General features: G+C 45.5%; 1 long non-coding RNA gene and 1 pseudogene across 1 annotated transcript; both read left to right on the top strand.

The window, feature by feature from the left end:
- The first annotated feature begins 149 nt into the window (after nucleotides 1-149).
- Nucleotides 150-3,704, top strand: LOC120849706 (annotated as a pseudogene).
- A 5,187-nt stretch (nucleotides 3,705-8,891) lies between these two features.
- On the top strand, nucleotides 8,892-12,567 carry LOC121835399. The gene is made up of 5 exons (XR_006077601.1): nucleotides 8,892-9,477; nucleotides 9,589-9,661; nucleotides 10,243-10,443; nucleotides 10,505-10,617; nucleotides 12,346-12,567. It is a non-coding gene; the product is annotated as an uncharacterized LOC121835399 (long non-coding RNA).
- Nucleotides 12,568-18,391: the final 5,824 nt, after the last annotated feature.

Consider the following 18,391-nt stretch of genomic DNA (forward strand, 5'->3'; position numbering starts at 1 on the left):
GACCCCGTGAAATCCGTAGCCACAGCCGCTTTCTGGTTCTAGCAGTTCTAAGCCTAGTGGCCTAGTCTCCTATGTCGACACGCGGAGAACGCAAATACGTAGTTAAACGTAACGGGAACCACAAAAGCCCAGGCATTAGCTAACGTAAAATGTTCGCGCTGGTCCGTTTTTTTAATGAATTCGACAGAAAAGTGTATGTGGTGCCCGTTCGGTGCATTAAGGACTTCCATCCGTTAAATGAAAATGACTTTGACAAGAATGGCGTCTACACAACGTACTGGGAAGACGTAGAGAACTCCGAAAATACAGGATCCTACTCTTCGCAGGTGCTGCTTCTCGCAGGTAAGTAATTGCATGTTCGTTCACACAACTCCTTGTATTATAAAGAGTGTGGTGAGCACATGCATGCGGTGCGTCACGTCGGAGAAACGTTTCTGCGCGGAGCTTAGTGGGTATTGTAACTGTAAATAATGTCCGACATAGGGCGTCCGTCGTCTACATCGCTGAATGCTTAAAAAAGATTGCAACTGTCACAACGCTCCGCTTATACTGCACTGCAGCTAAAGCTACAAGCGCGAGCTAGCCCGCGCTCCAGGCTATAAGACGTGCAGTTCGCACGTCTCATAGGCCATACAAGGCTACGGCATCTACTTTACTTTTATTTCAGCACAAAAAACGAGGACAAGAAAGGGACACGGCGCGCAGTCCTCGTCTTTTACTTAAAATTGCTGTTGTGGATCACCAACTAGCTCAATTGTCAACCCTAACCGACTTTATTTTCCCGGGCTCAATATTTCGCGAATTTGGCAAGGCGAGCAAGAAATTTTGTGAATCGGTTTGGTATGCTATGTATTTGTCACCACAGAGAAATATGTTTCCGTATTATTTGCGTCGCGAAATTCGCAAAAATCAGGTCCTCGCGGAAGGCGGAACTTTTCGTTTACAATATATACATTGTAAAGCTTTGGCATAGAAAGTACTAAACTCTGTTGCATGCACTTTCTAGGTACTATACTAAGAAATGGTGACAGTACTGCTGAACTAATTATTATTAAATTACAGGGTCCAAGGAAGAGCTGGAAGCCAAAAGGGCATTGAAAAGGGTGCGCAAGGCTATTATTCACCCTTCGGATTTGGAGCAGGGGGAGGGAAGCGAGCATGATGCTCCCGCTTCTCAGAAGCAATCGTCGAAGCTGGTATGTTATGCTCAGTTATGACACTTATTAGTTTGTTTATTTGAGCAACACTGTGGCTCTTCCCTGAGAGCCATCATGGGAATGGACCTGTGTTAAAAAATAGAAAATAAAATAGATGAACAACTTATAAAAGCAATTTTTAAGAAAATATATTGTTAATGCCTGAATAAGACTTTCCATTGAACAAAGCATGACTCTAATTACGAAGGGAATTTCAGTCTTGAATAGCCTGAAGAAAAAGGAACGTAAATCTGAATTGCCCGAGGGAAAAGTGAATTATGAAAAACATTGCGTTTAAATTGGTCTTGTTGAATTACTCTTCCGTAGTTGATATGGGACGACATTGACCAATATATGAATTGGTTATGACAAAAAGGGGAATGTATTTTAATATTAATTTTTGTTTAAACAACTTCTCATACTTTTGTGAGCAACTTCTATGCTTCATGTTTCAGGACTCCCGCCAGACTTCACATGACAAAAAAAGACAGAAGGCTCTCCAGTTGGCGTCAAAGAGTTCTGCTTACCAGAGGACATTAGAAGAGCAACGCGAAAATGCCAAGAAGAAGAATGAAGCTGCCTCTGCTGTACAGGTGTGTACTGCAATATGCATATCATACATGCTTTCAACATTTGTTTACCTGCAATCTACCAAACATGTTCTCGTGCAGGTCTCCAGAAAAAGACCACGTCCTGCCCCAGAATCGGACAGCGACACCGATGATTACGTTGTCTCTGCCTCTGAGTTAAAGCGCGCACAAACAGAGGCACGGTACTGGCGCCGTCGCTACGAAGAAGCTACCAGAGAAAAGGCGCAGCTTACTAATATCGTCGAAACCATGAGTGGAACTATAATTGGCCAGTTGGCAACGCGTAAGTACAAATATGGTGATCCGATGTTCATAATAGTGCCTGTGATTCTTACGAGCATAGTCTTGGGGACTGGTGTGCCTTGGATAGAAAATGTTTTTGGTAATTCATTTCTTGACACCACGGTTTGTGCACATTTTCATCTTTGTCAAATAGAAAGTTGCATCATAATACTGCTGCTTAAGGTATTGGCGAATTGATAATTTGGTGACTTCACTTTTAACTCGGGGTTGAATTTCTTATAGAGGTTTCTACCAGGGAGTTCAAACTAAGGGATGGTTATTCATTTGTTCTAGTTAAGGAAATGCTGGAGTGCAGGGGGCCTGTTCAGCTGCCAGGAACGCAGGCAGTTCATCAAGGTAAGGAGATAGCAACCTTATACTGAAAGTTACTCCATGTAATTTTATGCTCAGGGCAGTCACAGTTCAATTTTCAGGAATATTTGTGTACACCATGTAACAAATATTTTGCAGTGGTCTATCTATAACCTGGTATCTGTGCTGTACTGTTCTCTTCAGGGACTCGGAGTATGGATCTGTTTCAGTTTGCACATCACTTGAACCGACGGCAAGGCCAAGTGCACGGAGAACGGTGCCTCCGAGCAACCCCCCAAGGGCCCCTGCCGTTAGTCAGATGGCTCTGCCCCCAAGAAGTCCTCCGAGGAACCCTCAGAGGACCCCTCCGAGAACCCCTCCAAGGACCCCTCCGAGGAGCCTTTCGAGGAGCCTTTCGAGGACCCCTCCGAGTACCCCTCCAAGTACCCCTCCGAGGACCCCTCCGAGGACCCCTCCGAGGACCCTCCAAGGACCCCTCCAAGATGTCATCTATCACTGACCAACCAGCCCAGAGTGAAGTCCTGGCCTCACCACCGGAAATAGGTATAATATCTGCATCAATGAGACACTAGTGTCCCCTAAAATTAATGGAGAAGTTTACACGATTTTGGTAAAACATACTTGTGGAACCTTCACCTCTCCTCAGTGGCTGACCCGCAAGCTGCAGGCCATGCACCCTTCGCAGATGTCGGCGGTGGCAGGGTAAGCATATAAATAGCATTTCCCTGAGGTTGCCCCTAATTTATGTCTATACTGCTTCTATTCTCAGTTCCATCTGAAAAGTGGCATCACTATCGGAGCCCACCAGGCAAAAAAAAGCCTTCGGCCAACGGAAGCCAGCACTCGTGGCTAAGGACATAGCTCAGGCACTTCGGGGACGTCAGGGGCTGGCGGACCGCACTTATGGGGGCAAATTAGCCCCAAAAGACTACCACAAGCCCGACACCATCTTGCGGAAAGAGATGACCCCTGAGAAAGTCGCTCTTATGATTGGTAAGTGAAGTCATGTTCTATTTTATGGGTGCATTACTCGTGCCCGACTGAATTTGCTTGTTGCTATTTTACAGAGACAGTAACACACTGGGGCACGAAGGCTAGGGTCCCAGTTGCAGACGCCATCGATAACATTTCTACCATCCTCTCCCAAAAGATAAAAGATGTGTGCAAAAGCCTGAAGCGGCAAAATATGTAATGTAACCCCCTTTGTATATGTCAGATTTGTTTTTATTTACCCCATTTTTTAACGGCAGTATGTGGACTATTGGTGACTCCAGTGAAATCGACGCCGCGTAGCAGCAACATTGAGAAGCTCAAGAAAGGAGGTCGTTTAGACTCTGTCGTCTGCTATCACTGCTTGCATGGTTCTCGTAGCCAGCATAGAAACTAACATTGTTTCCAGTAATTATTTTTATGCTTCCGCCGTGTCATTTCTACGCACCGACTGGAAGGTTTTTACCGTCGATGAAGTGCTTTGCATTCATAACACACATTTTACGCTGCAGCGGTGGTTCACGTGTTGAACGACGAAAACGACTTCCTTTCGTTTGCCATTTTGCCTGACCAACCTTTACCTGACCCGACCCTATGGTTTCGCTGGAGTCGTGAATACATTTTTAAAAGTTTGAATTTTATGGAATCAAAACTTATGGTGATATTTGTTTTTAGGAATTCAAGGTTTGACAGATTTTCTTTCATAGGATTGCAGGTGCCCCACTGCGACAGCCAAATGATTAGAATGTTTAAAAAGGTATCTACTATATTTTAGTTACCAGCTTTCATTTTCCATTTTCATGCCACTCGCACACCTTTTACATTGTATGATGTCCATCACATAAGTTTGCAATTATGAGATGCCAATGTAGAACTCATAAAATTTAACAATATTCTATCCCAGTCATTGTTCCTGTTTTGTCTGCTGGTTTTTTCTTGTTGGAGTAGAACTATGTGTATATTTGTTGGTTTCACTATCATTGTATGCACCTCTTTCCACAAGGGTGCAGCCTTGAATGTTGACACTTCTGGTATGCGTTAAAGCAGTGTTGATATCTCTCCACGCCGCTGGAAGGTGTTCACGAAAAATCCGTGATTTTCACACATTTTTGTTTTGCCTAATCCATATTTCCTCGCATGCTCTAGGTTGAGGTGCCTCATTTTTTTTTCGTCCCACATGCCAGATATGGAACCCGTGTGACAAAAAACGTGTATTGTTTTAATTTTGTGTGAAGAAGTTGCAGTGTGTTTTTTGTGGCAATTTATCACTGGGAATATTTTTTGTTTTTGTTTGCTGGTCAAGTACCCTGCTTCATTTCTGCTCATGCCTGGTGTTTCTTTTGCATTTTTTTTAATTAACATGTTTTGCAGTTGCAATACGAGAGGTCCACTTGGAGTCTGTGGCCGAGTTTGCGGCTTCTGGAGCTATTACTCACACTTTTGGTAATTCTATGTTCTTGAGCAAATACAATGTTCAGTCAGCAAGTGTCAAGTTAGCTTCAAGGCATTACTAAGCTGCTAACCTCAACACAATATGAAACTTTTAATAATGTGTGCTATGCCCCCCTCCCTAGCCACCATCCCGGCCTGTTAATTCTCAGTACCTGCGTATGTTCATGTAATTTTTTTGTATTATACATAAGTGACGGATGTTATGACATTATTTTTATTTATGATTTAAAGGCTTTAATAAAACAGATTCCAAACCCCGATTCTGAACCCACTGAAAATCCAGAAGCGGTCCCACTTGCCAAGCGATTCCGCTTGCCAAGCAGTCCCACTTCAAGCGGTCCCACTTCAAGCGGTCCCACTTCAAGTGGTCCCACTAGCCTCCCACTTGCCAAGTGGTCCCTGTTCGATAAACCACTTCAAGTGGTCCCACTTGCAAAAATTTTACCTGGGTTGGAAACGTTGGAAACAACCGCAAAGACAGAGATGGTCGTGGACCAATCACAGGTCGAGGAGAAGTGTTCGCGTGCGTTGCATACCGGTCGCGGGCCGGCCTGGCCGGCCGGCCGCTTCTATCCGCAAACATGGCGTCGGTTTTGATCGTCGACGGAGACGGCGTGGTAGAAGCTCATCGTTCCGCGTAAAAGCGCTATCCTTGACTGTGAATTTTCGTTGTGTGTCCCTATGATAACCCAGCACGTACTAGAAGGGAAGATCCACCTACTAGTGCGGCGATGTCATGGTGGCACTCTCAAGACGGCAGAAACACCCGTGTCGTCGTGTTTGTTTACTTCGACTACAGTAGTGCTTTCTAAGCATTTGCGTTTTCGAACATCGCCTAGATTTCTTATTTGGAGCATTTCATGCCTGCGCTCAAGTTGAAGGTATTACTGGCGCGTACCGTATAAAGGATGCGAATTTTCACGCGTTTTCATCACCGGAGAAAAGTGATTAGCGTTAGCAATACTGAATGCTCGCAACGTCCGTCCACAACCCGCGACGCCGTTAAAAGGCTGCGCCAGGCAAAAGTCGCTCATTTCTTTCAAAATGTGTGACACACTTGAGAGAGAAGTGTACTAGTCTGGTGAAATAATTTCCTCAAACTAAGCTTTATTTTTCATCTAACATAAAATAAATTCTTTTACAAAGGTAAGTTGTCTGATGGCATGCATTTTGGCCTGAAAAATTGATGTTTTGGTTATAGCGTGGTACCGATTTTAGTGCAGATTTTGGCGACTCCCGCGACATACGTTATATGCGGTCTACACTGTATCTGCCAAAGTAAAGTCTTTTTATCACTTTCACCCACCTCCACCACTCACGCATGGTGCAGTCAAAAGGATCCACCGTGATGCATCGTTTGCCATTGGCGACTTCGTATGGGTACAACAAACACCTATCCTACAAAAATCTGAGAAGTTTGCACCCAAGTTCAAACGCCTAAACCAAGCAGCAGACACTTGAGTCGTTCATCTAAGCCAGATGAAGAGACACCACCCACCATACTTTGATCCAATCCTGGCAATGCCGGTAGCCGAAGATCAAGCTCCTATTCAAGATTCTGCAGAGTCAACACGTGACAATAAAGCCCCTGTACATGACTCCGCTGAAATTCCAAGATGAACCTAACTTAGTGCCTTCTCTCAAAAATGAAGCTTCAGCCCAACCTCTAAACCAAAGACCCCAGCGTCATTGGACACAACCCAGGCGACTACAAGACTACAACCTGTCACTGCTGATTAGTTTTCTTTTTCTAAGAGGACAAAACTTGCAAGTGGGGTGGGACGTGAGCTCCAAACATAGCATACTCCAAGACCAGGTCAGGCAAACCTGAAGGAGCCCCGATTGGTGTGCAATCGCCATCAGCCCCATGTGATCTGCAACTTCTTTGTCACCCGTGGCAGAGTGTGCCAACAGCTTGGGGGGCAGTTCCCCTGCTCCCACCAAGTAAAAAAAGAGCCCGGAGAACCGAGGGGCACTCTCTCTGGGACAAGCCGCCGACTGCTGCGAACGTGCTGAATGGTAGTAAGCACCTAGTGAAGAGAATGAGTAGTCTGGTCGATCGCCTGCAGCGGACAACGGAAGTCGAACACCACCGACGTGTAACTTGGATTTTGTCTAACTTTTCAGGGTTTAAAACCATTTTTTTAGGCAGGAAGCATATTGGTACATCATTTCGTGTAAAAGTAATAACACTATTTTTTTTTTTTCCATTGCAACAGTGTTCCGCCCACGAGCACACACATGCTTTTGCACGCCTGGGTAATTTATGTACTCGTGTATTGTGCAATAAAGATGTGTATGTGTATTGTATTAATAATAATACTAATAATAAGTAATATATTTCAGCACCGACCAAATGCCTTCTTAATCCCCCTCAAGAGATTTTCAGGCGCTGAACTATATTTCACCTATCATACATTGTGAACTCATGCTTCAAAATTCTTATCTTCCTATGCAGTAAACCTTTCAAGTCTTTTTTTTTTCATGCCTCATTGCAGACTTGTTCTTAAAAATAGCAATTCTGCTATAGTGTTCTAAAACAAAAACAGTGTGACTGCTCCTAACAACGCAGAATGCAAGCGGAAATTACTTTAAGTAAATGTTCACGGCACTGAAGGGGTAACTGAGATAAGTGCAAGATCCTTTTTTATATGTAATTCATTTTCAGAACCATAAGCAACATGGCTTCTGGAGCGGCCTAGACGGTGCCCCCTTTCCCTCCTGGCCACACTGCCAATATTGTGGATGTGGAGTACCCAGGATGGAGGGAGTAGACCAATGTCACCAAGCGAATGCACAAGCGTGCGCATTCCGGAAAAGGTGCCGCCGCCATGCTAATTGTAGTCATCCCTTTCCGGCTTCCCGGCTACATAGGGCTGCGCGTACATCATCGTAGATTATCGTTTGAGACGCCCCGGTATCAGCTTGATTCTCCTGCATGTCTGCCCTTCATAACATTGTGTTGTTTGTGATGGCTTAGTTTGTGAGCATCCGCAGAAAAGTAGTTTCAGTCGTCTTATCGCTTTAGAATCGCTTTGTCGTCGGCACTGTGGTCGTCGGTTTCGTTGTCGTCTGCTTCGTCTTGTTCGTGAACACGTGAGCCCACTGCCATTCACGTGGTGGTCGCACTGCGGCCGCGGGAAAAAAACGACACCACTAGTCAAGCATTCCGGCTGGTTGGACATCTCATTCGAGGGACCATCGGCTCGGTGTCGCGCCGCAGAGCAGCATCAACCCAGACAACACCAAACATCCCAGGGACGTCCCGAAAATGTCCTAACGTCCCACATCCAAAGAAGGAGCTCCAGGGGACGTCCTAGAGACGTCCTTTAAGGGGGGACACTGGCTAGAGGTCAAACTTTTGAACTGCTCAAGTGATCGGAATGAAATTTGCAGGGGAGATTTAGCTTCAGATGTAGGTATACTGTGCAAACTTTCAGCTCTCTGGGACAAATTTACATACCTGCATAAGATGATGTGTCACTTTTCATTAAGAAATCTATGATATGCAAATCAAGCTATTAAGCATCATTTTGACTGCTTGAATATAAAGTGGGGGATATGGGACCTCGGGCTATCTAGTTTTAACAACTTAAATGTAAATATTTCAGGAAGAGTTATTACCTCAAACTATGAGATGCATATCTGTCCACTGTCAGTTTTTGAAAAATTAGTTTTTTATCACTGAGGACTACAACCTAAAACAAAATAAAGTAGATAGCCCAATTCCTGAGTAAATTTCAGTTCAGAAACATCTTGATTGTGGTATCAGAATACTTTCACCTTCGAACAAAAGATTCCTTCGTATGAAATTTGCAGCAAAAAGTGGAACTGAGAAAAATGCATTCAAACATTGAACTTCTTTACTTTGTTACTGCCTCACAATGTGTTAAAAATATTTTATATCAACTTAACTATTTGGCGTATGGTTATCAAATTTGGTGTAAAGGTGTATAATTAGTTTCTAAAACTAAAAACGTCAAAATTAAAAAATGAATTTTTTCAAAAAAATTTAAAATTTAGGCCCATGTCCCCCCTTAAGGGATCATCCCTAACATGTCCCGGAACATGGGTGATCGGGACGTCAGTGGTGTTGGTGCGCGTGCACTTGCCCACGTGCGTAAACATTTGGATGTAAACATTTCTGCATCTTCCTTAAAACCACAGCGCATAAAAGGAAACAAGTACACGAACAGAAAGGAGACGCTTCTGAACGCCGGTTACCGCGAGACCAAAACGTCAAATTTCGTACGGTGCAAAATTGTAGTTTAAAAAATCTGATACACACCGGCCGATTTGAGACACCGAATCATGATTTGCTCGCAACACCCGCAGCAGATGCCCAGAAAACCTGCGCCAGTGAAATGAGTTTCGTTTTTATTTTTCAATGTTAATAAAATATTGTAAATGCTTGTAAATCAATATCTTTCATTATATATGTAAGTAAAAATCGCTTTGTGTGATATTTATTCATTTTAACCTTATATTTTAGAACTGCGATGCTATCATCATCAATTTTTGGCTTCAGTTTGGCGCCATTTTCGCTGATGCTAGACGTGCTTGCTTGAATGCTTTGAATGTGAGTTTGCAGCGGGAATCGGGAAGTCTCGCGCTTTGGAGCACGCATTTTTGAGGTAATTGTTTTTTTGTTTTTTTTTTGTCTCTACCTTATTTGTTATTGCTTCGACACCAACGTGGTCATTGATGAACATTCTGTTTTGGCGTCGTCTTTGTTCCCCTGCTAGTGCTGGTCGGCGGGACCGGAAGACTGCGCAGAAGTGGATCCCGCATTTTTCATGGCGAGCATGGCTTGTGGCAGTGAGTGTTGCCACGGGCAATATATTCTTTTAAAAGTGGCGCACTGATGCTGGCTGACAACGCTGCTTCACATTTCGCTTCGCTGTCGCACTAGTGCGTTCGCGCCAGTGGCACTATCGGCCGACTATCGAAGATGGCCGACCTGTCAAGAATGACGGCCTTTCGGCGGGTGCGCCGCACAGTGCAAGACGTGAACGTAATACTGTCAGCTGGCGAAGGAAGTTCGTGTTTAGCCGAAAAATCCGGTGCGCCTTTCATGTCGGAATGTGAACTGTCACCGGGAGGTTCGACTTCGTGCTCTGCAGTGGAGGTGGCTCCTGAATCATGTGTGCTTTCATGTCAGCCAGCCTGCGCAGCCGGATGCCCGTCTTCTGACGGGCATCCGGCTGCGCAAGGACGGCCGGTTTCTTTCATTCTCAACCGCTCCCGGAGATTGGCCACGTCGCATTCTCCGCTCAATCGCGCCCTTTTTTTTCAAAAATATGGCATACAAAAAAAAACCGTTTCACTCTGTAGGCCTTTTTCCCAAGTGCTATTTATGCACTGTTTATCAACATACTGTCCATTCTTACTTTTTTTAGGTGAGAAGTTTGCTGTAGTGGTATTCCCCGATGAGAAAAACACCCTGGCTGTTGTCTACAGGTCGTGGCTGAGTGCCAGATATGACAGAACATTCTGGCCTCAAGTAAAGAACCCAGATAAGCACCGGCGAATGGTCATAGAAGGAGCCACACCATAACCTGATTGGAGCCAGGCAAGATGTGTAGTAAAGTTTTGGACTGGTAAGGCTGCATCCTCGTGTTAAGTATTTTACCGTTGTCATGACAATATTTTTTTTTTCAGATGACTATGAGATGGCACATGAGAAAATGGGGAAATGGCAATGCAGATCACCTGGTTCGGTACCAAAGGCAAGCAAAAGTTCATTGAGCTCAATATCTGCAAGCTCTTATGCAGTAAGTTACATGTTTATTTACATTGCAAATCAGTTGTGCTTGTTCTTGGTGCACTTAATCATCATTCAACAGTTCTGAAATGCAGATGTGAAGCAGCGCACGAAAATAATAAAAACTAGCATGACTCGCGTTACAACGGCTTCTTATCACCCCTATTGAAAATTCCATCAAGATACGTAATTTGGGACACTGACTGCCAGTCAGCAGCCTTGGTGGAACGTGATGGACCATCAGACGTCATCTGATGGTCCATCAGATGACGTCTGAGTGCCACTGCCAAGGGAATTTCATAAACAAGGGCAGCATTCATATAAGAGTAAAGCTATACGCACTCATAAATATTGCCAAATGCCTCGATAAAACAAAACGTTTGTGAAAAAAAAAAGTGAAAAAATAAAAGCAGGATCACCGCGGATCGAACCCGCGACCACTTGCATACAAATCGGACACCTTAACCCCTATGCTATGTCATCGCTTAGGAAACTCTATTTGACCATTCGTTTTATACGAGATGCTTCGGCTGCAAATGCAGTTAAGCCTTCAGCATGTTATGCAAAGCACTCGTACATCACTCGCCGTACTTCAGTTCTACTCACCTGCCATGTAGAGTACTTTCGCGCCGTAGAACGATCCTTTTGTTCGCGCGTCTCCGGTGCAGTAGACCTGGTACACCTTGTCGTCTTCAACTACACCACTAAAGTCCCTTACATCGTCGGAACTCACAACAGGCTGGGTCTTGTCAAGTAGATATTCTACTAAAACATAAGACACTGTAGAGCCCGGGCAGGATCGACAGGTTGGAGCAAGAGGGCAAACAAACCGAGTCGAGAGCGATCGTTCATGAAAGCTCGGCGAAGCCTCTAGGGCGAAGCGAAGTGGCGTGTTCGGCATTTCTAGAGTTTCGGCGGGCTTCTGATCAAGGTTGTCGGTCGGCTGCGTGTCATATCTCTAACATCAGCGGTTTTATGGGCTCACGTCCCGAAATCGTTTTCTTGTGCATAACTTATTTTTCGTATTCATAGATTTGACGAAATAATGGTATCCGAACGAACTTTACGTCCTTTGACCGTACGTCTGTCTGCACAACAAAGCTTTTTGACGTACAGTCAGAGCCAATCGATGTACAGTCAGAATCGCCACCAAGACATCTTGATGGCATTTCGCGGCGGCCGACTGCCACCAGGAAACCATCAGAAAGCCGACAAGTGGAGTCTGACTGGAGTTTGACTGTCGGTCAAAGTAACTTGTTGGCCAATCAGACATGCTTGACGCACAGTCAGGCACGGTCAGCGGTCCACTAGAAAACATTGACTGCCAAACAGGGTTACATTGATGGATTTTTCCTTCGGGACGGTAGGCAGGAACATGAGACGCCACATGATGCTCGCTGTTCGGTGTCTTTTTGTGCTACGTGTGATACAAGGATGCATTGCTGACTTCGGCTAGTCCGTCACGTATTCTTAATACATGCTCGTTCACATTTAGGTTCATCATGAATCGATTGTACAGCAGGCTGCCAAGTAGAGGCGGTGCCTCCCGCCGTGGCAGCGTGCACAGTAATGGAAGTGGTTGGTGGCAAGCTCAGTGGTAGTTGTCGTGGGCTGCAGGACCACCAGCTGTTGCCATCTAAGACAGCAGCTTGTTGCTAGCGCACAAAGCAGGCATCCCGTATTTTTGGGTCTGCAGTCATCTGGCTTACTAACAAGAGTACTTTTTAATTTTATGCAGGCACCCTGGTCGACTGTGATGGCTCGGTCGCAGAGAATATCAAGCAAGCCACGCTGAAGGATATTGAGAAGGCCGGCATGTCGTGGTTCCGCCATGCAACAGAACAAGCAGCAGGAGAGGACACAGCCTTGGCTGCAACAAGGAGCCCAACAGCAGCTGATGCTGGCACAGATTAAACACATTCTGTAATCATTTTTTTGTCCTGGCACCGACTAAACACTGCAACCATTTTTATGCCTAGACAGGATCTGGTGGCATAATAAAACTGTTTTTTTTGTACACATCTTTTCAAGTCCTTATCCTTATATATAGTTACATTGAGAAAAAGTTCTGCAATAGCTCGTCCTCTGGCACATTTGCATGGTGGAATTTCAAGCAGTTATTTTTCCTTTGACAGTTTTCAAAAAGCCATGACACCCTGAGAACTTAACCGGTCAAAAACAGGTGTACCAGTTGGTATCGTGCTCAATCATGCATTTGCTCTGCGTCGATTACCTTTTTGTATACAATATCGATTAAAGAACCAGCTTTTGCAACAGGAAGCACTCGGGGACGCTTTAGCCAAACTGTTGCTGCGCCACTAAACACTGAATTCAGTGTTTAGTGGCGCAGCAACAGTTTGGCTAAAGCATTTGTGTATGTGTTTGCCATCGAGCCTTTAAAAATGGCCAGACAGCAATGGTGGCCTCCAGATAAATCTGTTACGAGTAGCAAAAGAGAGCCTGCAAAATAAATATCCCAATGAAGTCCCAACACTGCATAGTTTGGGACATCCTGGATAAGTCTTTTTTTGTATCACTTGGGATGTTTTTTGGCCTTCTTTGGGACATCCCTGGGACTTCCCAAGAACCCAGACTGGACATCCCTAGGATGTCCTTAGGATGTCTGTGCGTCGTCTGGGAAATGTGTTGGTGAAAAACTGTGCTTAGTAGTGCATAGGCTTGGGCATAAGTTTTAATTGACAATGAAGTATAGAGGAGCTAAATAGACTTTCTCGGTGAGCAATAGTTTTCTAAAAGTTGTTTCATTCTTGTTGACAGCCTGTGTAACAGGGTACAGATTAACTGCGGGAGAAGCCTGCACAGAAAGATGTGATCTACAGAAAGGCCATGCGTGACACGCCATAACAATTGGCATCTGTCAGAAAAAAGCAACCATGCCAGATACCTGAATGCTTAAGGTGGGGATGATTTTTCGTGCATAGTTTTTTGTTCAGTTCTATTTTGTTTGCGCAAGCTCCAAACGCTAACAGTCGCCCGATGAGGCAAAGCTTTTTTCTACAATCTCGATTGTTGTTAATGCAGAATGGGTCAGTAACACCAGCCTAATAGGCGACCACAAAATGAATGAGGTTCGTTTGTTACATTTATGGCGCTAAGTGTTGCACTTCTAAATTGAATTATGTGGCGTTTTCACGCTTATATATATAAAAAAGTGAAGACTGCATCCGAAAAAAGTTGTTTTATTTCAAGCGATGTATATCGGGAATCGCTACTCTTTTTTAGTGATTGTCGTGATCTTTTCAAGCACAGCTGTGCTTGAAACATGTCGTCGCAATAATAGTTATAACCACCAAAATACATCAAGCAAAAAGTGTATTAAAAATGGCCTCCGCAAAGCAGTGCCGAGGTCTTATTTGAGACAGACCGACGTATAAACCGCTACGGAACAAATGCTCAGAGAGATTCCAGCGTACGGAACACTTCGGTCCCTGTGTCTCGTGCCCTGTAATCTTACACATTTTATCTGACGTGCGATAGTGTGGATACAAATTATGAAGCAAACCGCAAAACAAATCGTAAAACGCTAATTTTCCTGCCGCTCTGTACGGTTGTGTTTACCTTTCTTTGCCATGCTTCTTTCTTTCGGGAACACATAATATCCGAAGCCTATTTGCCTGGTGCTGTTATTATAGCTCCGTGGATTACAACAGGTGAAGCCACCAATTGAAAACCATGAGTAAACGCCAGGCTAAAAGTATCGTGCTAACTTGAAAATTTCCAAACGCCGGGCGTAGAATGCGCATTGACGCGGCCGGGAAACTGAGAACTACAGGTACCAGAATGCACCGCGGCAGCGGTGGCGTCGCGCAAATCCTGGTGAGATCGGTCTGTTGCAACGGCAGTCTGGACGCCAAGCCCGATTCTTTCAGTTTTTCCCAAGATGGCTCACCTCCAACTTCCCCCCCCCCCCCTCACGTCCCTCCCCTACTCCAGGCCCCCCAGTGCTTTGACTGCCATTTGCTCCCTACAAAACGTTAAATAAAAAAATAACGCAAGGCTGAGGGAACACCACCAGAAATTGCAACGGTCGATCAAGCAGTCATCCGCATGCTTGGAAATGTAAATAATCAATTAAATGAAGAAATTATGATGACTACAATCATTTTCATAAACCTCCGAAAAAAAGACAGGCCACAGAGATTCCACCACAACTTGTGGCCAAAGCCAGAGCCCATTTGCTACAGGTCACATGCACCTACAGCATGGGTAAAATATTTTCCACATTTTATTTCCAATTTGGATGTAATAATTTATGTTTCAGCACAGATAAGACTTTGCTTAAAGCAAAGTGCCGCCAGATACCTTGTGTTCGTGACCCAGCACCATGTGCGTCGCGCGACGGGCATTGGCGTGCATCGCCGAGTGTTGCGCCGCACGGCACCCAGTTTTACCATGCACGTGTCCCTCGCTTTACAATCTGTCGAAAGTATGTTGCACTTCACTGAGATTTCTTCGAATAACCGCATGGAGACTGAGAGGATGGACCAGTCCCTCGACTACCGGGAACCCAAGAGATAAGAATTACGATGCGTGTTTTTACCAGTGTTCATCCCTGTTGGCTACAGCGTTCAATGAAAGCTCCCAACAAGTACATATGCTGCATCAACAGCTGCCTGCAAAGAGGCCTGCCTAGGAACTTGATGTTTGCTTTCTTTGTAAATTCGTATGAAATCTGTACAAGCATTTAGTTTCTCCAACCTCGGTGATCTTGGGACTTGTCAGGGGGCTCATAGTTCTGCCACTTCGTGGCTCATTCCTGAGCATGTCTCCCCTTGTCGGTGAGTCTGTCGACGTGATGCGGAGATCAATATTAAATGCTTCCTTCTTTGAGCTTAGTCTCCTACCTGAATGCGGACTTCAGTCGGCGCGCCGCCAATAGCACGCCAACTGCTTGCAGCCCACCACACGCAGTCATTCCGTAGCAGTCACCGCCCCGAGCGGCGGACAGGAGACTAGCAAGTCGTTCCAAGGACCATAGCATGGGTTTGGAGAATGATTCTTGCTGTTGTGAGCACACAAATAACTGTTCTGTTCAAAGAACTAGTCATTGAAGTATCTATTTAGCTCTAAATCTCTCATTTGGCATCTTTCGTTGTTTAGGCGAATTCGTGGCAACAGCGGGAAGTTGTGGGTTTCCCCTTTGGGGGTACCACTTAGAAACACAGTAGGTTCCTTTAGTCCGGATATAGACGCGTTTATTTCACGTCAATGCCACACGCTTGCTTGAGGGCCAACAATGGTAAAGATGACGGCGCTGTCTCTTTTGACAGGATCGCCAGTCGGAGTCCGCGCTGCCGCTATTGACAGTATCACAGAAGGGGGAGGACCAGATAAAGATAGGGAGGCTCCATCGAGCACAGCCTCCCCCAGCGAAAGTCCTGCCCGTTGGATTAGGGCCGTCTTATATAGCCTGCGGGAATGGACGCGCAGGCCCGGGATGGGTCGGATGTAGGCTGGCTTTCCGAAAAGGCGGACGCGTCCAAGTCATGATCCAGAGGGTTGTGCCTTCGGCAAATCACCGGAGAAGGGCGAGGGAAAGCCATCCACAAGGGAATACAGCTGCGCCCTCGCATCCGGGACGCGCCCCCACATAGCGACGCCCCACGGCTTCCCTGAGCTAGGCCTAGATAGGGATGCGGGGAACACGAGGTTCCCACAAAGTATAAGCGGTGTTTTTCAATATCTCAAGGATCGCGTTCCATAGGCCTGCGGTTATGAATCAGTAGGGTTTGGGGACTGGCAGACGTGACAGAGGGCGGACAGAGGATCCCATCCGCAATGGGTCTAGCACTTTTTAGCGTAGAGCGTTTCGCTGTAGGACATTTCGGTGCGCGGGTATCTCAGTGCACGTATGTTTTGGTGCACATAAATTTTGGTGCATGGACAATCAAAATCGAGTTGTTTTTTTTTTCTTTTTTTTTTTAACGTAATAAGCACTATTTGAGCCAGGAATTCATTTTCTTCAATTCATAATTTTGTATACTTGGTCATTTATCTAGTCACTGATATACAACCTAAGCGACTTTGTTAAGCGCAGCATTATCCTGCGTCATGCTTGGAGACGTTAGACGCCATGGTTCACTCGCCAGTATCTCTTTTCCGACGTATGCGCTACGTGCTTCACATCGTGTTTACGCCTTGAGTCGATAGAGGTGGTCTCCTCTAAAAAGGTTTTGGCTTTATTATTGGTACTGCGTGTTGGAAAACCACCAAACAGAAGCATAAAGTCGTGGGGACAAAGAAGTTGTACAAGTATTTTGATTCAAGAGGAATCGAATTGAAAGACCACGCTCATGACAGGTACACCTCTGTAAAGAAGATCACCCGAGAGAGAAATGGCAATACGACAAACATGAATGAACGCTGGCATGCAGCGAAAAGAATAAAAAAGGGCATGATGAGCATAGCCTAGGGACCAAAAAAAAATTAAGGAAAAAAGCGGCATCAGCAACTCTCGGACAAATGCCATCAAGTATGCAACCATGTCTATTTTGCGATGGCTACCTGTGGAGGTGATGCTGACACCCCATGGGCGACACTGCTAAACTGCGTTAATCATTTTTCTGGTGACCGTCGGTGATGTGCTCGGCACGTTCCGAGACGCTGATCGTCAGTGAACCGATAGCTCTCGGTATCTTGACGAAGTTCATCAACTCATCGACAGTGTACAGTTATGTACACAATTTTGTGAGGTCCAAGAACACTTTTACATTGAATCGTTCAACAACTCGGTGCTCATGTACCTGGACAAATGTATTCGCTACAAGAAACGTATGACCCGAGACAAAGCCTCGCTATGCTTGACTGGAATGAGCATGTTGGACGAACGAGCCCGTCGGTCTACCGCGTGGAGGACTGCCAAAACCCAAACGGGAACAAAAAGTTACAATGAAATTCCTAGCCTATTTTCTCTTTCTTATGGAGGCAGGGTGCAAGGTGGTGTGTGTACAGTCCTTAGAAAGACTGGCTAGTCACCTGTTCAAACGCCTCTCCCCACGCAGCGAGATGGCAGCGCTGTGGATGAATTGTGCAGGAGGTGCTGTGCGCAATCGGCGTCCTGTTGGAGTGCGGCCGGTGCGGCTCTGCTCCCCGCCTCCACGTGTAGCTGCTGCTGACGACGCTTTGAATGCGGGCGCTCATTTTGTTTTGTGCTTTATTTTAGATCTAGCTTCAGCTGCCCAAGTATGTGCCATTCTTGATCAGCTACGATGCCCCAAATGCAGCAAGGGAAGCGCCATGTCTTCCAATAAACAACAGAATCGCGATAGTACCTGTTTTGTGCCTGGTTGCAAGAGTGGCTACTGTTCGTGCAAGCCAAAGTTTTCTCTCTTCTGGGTGCTTAAGTAAGGACCCAGAAAGGCTGCAGTAGTGGGAACAGAACATAAAGCACAGTGACAAGCCCCTCGACGATGCCCATGTCATGTCAAAGACACTCCGAACCCTGTTTCATCAAGAGTACCTTCAAAAATGTCATTCAAGGTGAGGTCATCGAAATTCCTTGCGACCTGCCCCAGCTAGTGAAGGACGCGGTGCTGACAGTGTTTTCAGGTGCGCCAAGGTATCTGTCGAAACCTGTACCTCAGAAGAGAAGGGTCGCAACTTGTTGTTTGATCGCAACTTGTGCGATCAAACAACACCATTGCCGCCTGCTAAACATTGGTGTACCAACGCAAAAATGAATGGTGACGATCTCTTCACCGATGATACTTTCTGCAATGCTGCTGTCATCTGCGAATTAAGCGAGTTACAAGCACATCGCCCTG

Source organism: Ixodes scapularis, unplaced genomic scaffold, assembly GCF_016920785.2.
Source record: "Ixodes scapularis isolate PalLabHiFi unplaced genomic scaffold, ASM1692078v2 PGA_scaffold0__279_contigs__length_252992795, whole genome shotgun sequence".
NCBI classification, from domain to species: Eukaryota; Metazoa; Arthropoda; class Arachnida; order Ixodida; family Ixodidae; genus Ixodes; species Ixodes scapularis.